Source organism: Vitis riparia, chromosome 5 (genome assembly GCF_004353265.1).
Source record: "Vitis riparia cultivar Riparia Gloire de Montpellier isolate 1030 chromosome 5, EGFV_Vit.rip_1.0, whole genome shotgun sequence".
NCBI classification, from domain to species: domain Eukaryota; kingdom Viridiplantae; phylum Streptophyta; class Magnoliopsida; order Vitales; family Vitaceae; genus Vitis; species Vitis riparia.
In genome coordinates this window covers 19596043-19601900 of record NC_048435.1, presented here as the reverse complement: position 1 = coordinate 19601900, position 5858 = coordinate 19596043, and positions in this window count along the sequence as shown.

Genomic DNA, 5858 nt, shown 5'->3' with positions numbered 1-5858 from the left:
CAAGTTTTTTCTTCCAAAACCGTCGTCGTTAATTACTAATTAATTATATTTAGCACAGCGCGTGTTTGGTACGTGGAACAACTGGTCGGAATCCTATTCCTTTTCTTCTTTCATTTTCAGTGGATAACTTAAATCGATGGAAATGGAATGAAAAATAATTCCAACCAAAATGAAATCTCACTTATTACAAGTCTCTTTAAGAAATTTTGATTCCTTAATACAAATTTAAAAAAAAAATAAAAATTAAAGAGATATTTTGATTAGCAAGTTATTTTTAAAAACACTTTTTAAAAATTAAAACATTTAATACATTTTTAGATAAGTTGTTTTTAAAAATAATTTTTTATTTTAATTTTATAAAAAAAATAAATTATAAATTCAATTTATATAATATAAACTAAATTTAATACACATCTTATTAAAAATAAAAATAAAAATTTAATTATAAATAAATTTAAAATAAATCATTTTTAATAAAATATGAATATTAATAATATAATAAAATCATAAATTATATTATTTCTAAATATTATTAAAATAGAGACATTAACATTAATTGATTTATTTTGTTAAAAATAAATAATAATTCAAACTTAATAATTTCTAATACTTTTTATATGATTTTATAAATATTATAAAATATAAATATTAACATCTTATAAAAGTATAATTAATTTGTTTTGTTAAAAATAAAGAATAATTATTCAAAATTAATAATTGATAATACTATTTTATTTTAAATGAATATAAAAACAAATAAAATTTATTTTTTTACGGTATAAATGTGCTGAATTTTTTATTACATGCATTCATTTATTACTCGATTATGAAAATGATATTTTTAAAAATAAATCATTTTTAATAAAATATGAATATTAATAATATAATAAAATCATACCTTGATTACAAGATTTACTGATTCTTAGGATATCAGTAAATTCTGGAGAGAGAACATTTTCTAACCCTTGGTCACTGGCTCTTGTGTCTCTGCCTTAGATTACTTAAAGTCTCTATTTGTAGAAGAAATTAATGAGCTTGAATTTGGTTGAAATCCGCGGAAGTGAAGTGAGATTGAATCCAAAAATAATTTCAGAAGACAATTGACTTCTTTCTTTCCAATGAAAGCATTAAATCTTTATAGGGATGTTGCAAGTAAGAAGGCCACATATTCGCACGTTTTCGTTTTGAAATCAAGTTGTCAGTTTAAACGACAACTTATATATATATATATATATATATATATATATATATATATATATATATATATATTACATTAAAAATCATTTATTTTGTATATAACTTTTATCATATCTACATAAAAAAGTCTAATTTGGATTATATTAATTATACAAATATAAAAATAGGTCTATCATGTGAGAACCATAACATTATTTCTCTTTTTCAAATGAAAAAATGATGATGATAATGATTAGTCTTGAAAAAATGATGATGATAATGATGATGGTGATGATTTATTATAATAATTTATTTTAAATTTTTTATAGTATTATATTTTATTATAATTTCATACATGAATTTCTAAGATAATGACATTTTAATAATAATTTATTTTTGTTCTTCTTTTTTCTAGACATATATGCAAAGTTATAGATTACTTAAGGTCAATATTAAAAATTTGGTTGTTCTTCCAGCATGGTGGACATATGGGTCAATCTAGATAAAAGATTCTTGAAATCTTTTGTTTAACTATATATTCGTATATTTGTCTCTTTATATTTATCCTGTAAAATAAATAAATAAATTAAATAAAATAAAATAAAACTCCATTGAAAATAAGCAAGAAAAAAAATCATCATATTAGGTATTATTCAAACAGTGACTAATCGGAAAAATCAACGTGGAAAAAGAAAATTTCATTTCCTACCTAAATATGTCTTCTCCTATCAAAAGACTTCATACGCATCAAGAGAAATTGGTTCAATCGGAGTTCTAACTGTCCCAACACTTTATGATGGATTTCAAAATTTTCAAGCACACGAAGTTCATCACAAGGCAGAGGCATAAGAGCAAGCAATCAAAAGTTAGAAAATGTTCTTCAAAATTCTCTTCTTAGCTTTTGTATTATCTTCTTTCAAAAATCTCTTTCTTTGTATTCATCTATTGTCAACAAGCCAATCTGTAATCAAAACTCTCTTGTAATCAATGTATAATTTTTAATACAAAAGTTTTATTTTGAGATCAATTTCTTTGTTCTTATGTTCAATTTTTTCCTATAATTAGATAGAATTAGACATTAAATATTTATGTTTTTTGTTTGAGTTCATAGCACACAAAAGATTAATTTTGTCTATGAACTTAAACAGAAAAACAGAAATATTTAATGTCTAATTCTGTCTAATTTATAGCAAAAAATTGAACATAAGAACAAAGAAATTGATCTCAAAATAAAACTTTTGTATTGAAAATTATACCTTGATTACAAGAGAGTTTTTTTATTACAGACTGACTTATTGACAATAGATGAATACAAATGAAGAGATTTTTGAAAGAAAAGAATACAAAAGCTAAAAAGAGAATTTTGGAGAACACTTTCTAACTCTTGGTCACTTGTCCTTGTGTCTCTGCCTTAGATTGATCTTGAAGTCTTATTTATAGGAGAAATTGAAGGACTTGAATTTGGTTGAAATCCATGAATGTGAAGTGAGATTGAATCTAAAAATAATTGCAGAAGATAGCTAGCCTCTTTCTTCCCATATTCAGATGAAAGCATTAAATCTTTGTAGGGATGTTGCAGGTAAGAAGGCCACGTATCCACGCATTTTCCTTTTGAAATCAAAATTGTCAATTTAAAAGACAATTTTTACTATTTGAATAATATTCAACGCTATTTACCACTGTTTGAATAGTATATATATATATATATATATATATATATATATATATATATATATATATATATATATATATATATATATATATATATATATTATACTGAAGTTTTTTTTTTTACTAGATAAATACAAGGAGACAAATGTATAAAAATATAGATGTACAAAATATTCTTGATATATTTTCGACCAAGCATTTCCAAGAGATATCTTTCAAAAACCTTTTGAGCTTTTTTTTCAATGATGTAATCCTTTTCATATTTATCAACAAGATAGGAAAATTGAGGTTGGAATAAAAGATGGACTTTTGGAAAGACATTTGCAAAAGATGATTTTTTGAATATTGTCCTCAGTAATGATATTATAGTTAGAAGAACTATAAATCTCATAATCAAGGTTTCTTGCAGTCATTCTTAACCTCTAATGTTGTATTTGTTTTTTGAGGTTGACTTTAATACAGGGCCAAAGGTCTTCTATACCAAACAATTGATGTTTTATGTTATTGGATTTGAGAACGATTAGGTGTTGGGATTGATAGACTCCTCTATCATTCGACTATTCAAGAGGCTTACTTTCAATGATGAGTTCGACTGATTTGAATTATTGGATGAAGTCATTTAATATATAGATTGCTAATTTCATTCCAAATTCATCTGTTTGCTTAAGATTTGAGAAAATTAGTTGATAACGTAACTCACAATCTATGGAGAGAGCAGAAGTTAGTTCTATTAACTCATTATTGAATTTGATGACTATAGGCCTATATTTGTTTAAGTCAATATTGACCTTGCAAATACTGTAAGTAAGAGCACATTTACAGTTATGCATTTTTAATGAAATTTCCCTACACATGGGATCAAGCTTTGGACATTCAATATTGGTGTTGTCATAATGAGTATGTCAAATGAAACTCATTCCCTAAATAGTAACTCCAAAAGTATTACAGTCAACAAGAACTTGCATTATATGTTTTTGCTTAGTTTCTTTTATAGATTAAGCCTTTTGACTTATTATTTGTCTAAGGTCTCAGGGGAGATTTAAATTCTTTTGTTTGAAAAATGAAAATCTTGATTTTTGAAAACCTAGGCTTTCATAAGAAAGTTTTGGAGATTCATTTTGAAATTCATTTTGAAAAGATTTTGAAAATGTTGCTTTTGACTCCTTAGGAATTTTCTTGTAATTGAAACTTTCAAGGTTTGTATCTATTGGGAGACAATGCATATCATAACTTGAAGGGTTAGAAAAATTGTCTAAGTTATCATTTAATTGTTTAAAATGAAAAGACAAAGCATTTAAAGCTTCCAACTTTTGGCTATCATTTTTTGCATTCTAGAGGTTGTCTAAAATGCATTTTTGTGATCTATCTAAACTTTCTGTTTCTTTATGAATCCAAAATGACAAATTACTTTTAAAAAACATTAGAAGACTGAATTTCCTAAACTTAGTCTGTTTTTGCTCCATATGTAAAGAAAATTCAAAAATTAGTACACCTTTTGAAGAATGAATAAGATATCTAATTAGATTATCTTTAATATACCAAAATTGAAAATATATTGAATTTATGTGGGGAAAATAATTATGAATAAAAATATTTAAAGGGGGTTTTGAATATTTTGAAATCAAATTTATCGATTTATAAGAATATGCACAAATACCATCACAATCTTTTTGATAATTTGATTCATCCTTACTTGACTCTTCACTTGATATTTCTTGAGTTATTAATATTTGATTATTTTTTTATGATTCGTGGTCTTCATATGAATCTTCATTTTATTTATTAATCATTAATTCTATCATTAAATGTTTAAGTTTATCACTGATTTCTAGAGAATTGATTTTGCTTTCTAGTTTACAGTCATTTAAATAATGACATACTTTGCCACATTTATAACAAGTTGGAGTTATTGGAGTTTTCTTTTTTAGAGTTGTTTTGTTGAAAGGTTTTGATTTATTAGAATTAATTTTTACAATTTTTTTTTTTTTGAAATTTTGACTCAATTAAAGGTTTTTTACCTTTTGTATTATTTTGTTTATTTTTTCTTTTGAAGATGCTATTATTGTATCATATCCATAATATGAACAAAATTTTCCTAATTCTTTCTTACTATCTTGTTTTTCTTTTTTCATTTGACTCTTTAATTTTTGGTCTGTGCAAAAAGCTAAACCTTCATTATTAATAAAAATAATTAGTTTTCCATGTGTTAATGACTTATAAGGAATTCTTTCATCGTGGATATTTCTTATTCTTTGTCTAATATTTTCAACAAATAAAGTTGGTGAACCAAATATAATTTTTTTTCCAATAATAACTTCCACAATTAGGTTTTGACATAACTTTAACTAAAAATATATCTCTATACCACTTAAAATCTTGAAGTTTTGAACATCTAAGATTATTGAGGATTTCAAAAGTTCTTTTTTGAAAATAAACTGAATCTCCTATAAAATGTTTTGTTATTGCAAATATTAAAGTATTGACAACGTCTTCTTCATAAGTTTAGACTAATGTTCCTTCTTCTTTGATTATTGTCTTTTTTGCATTTAATATGTATTTTCTATCATTTTGATTCAAATAATGATCCCACCAACCTTTAAGCAAACCAGTGAATCCTATGACTAAGGCACTAACAACATGAAAATTATAATTACTAGTCTTAATTTTATAGACATTAGCAGTCATCATCATTTCATGAAGTAAATTAATTATTTGATATTCACTCATTTTATTTATATTCCATTTATAAAAACTACTATCATCATAACTAGCAACTAATTGATAGTTTATTTCTTATAATTAAACGTCAGGATAAGAAGGTTTTGAATAATAATTTTCTACTTACAAAATTATTAGAAATTGTATTAATTGTTGAGGGGGGGTTGACTATTGAATTTGGGGACATTTTGACTTGTTTTTCTATTTTATTAACTTCTGATTATTTATTTATTTATTATAGTTTGAATTTGATTTTTATTTTGAGTAATACCATTAATACTAAGTTTATCCAA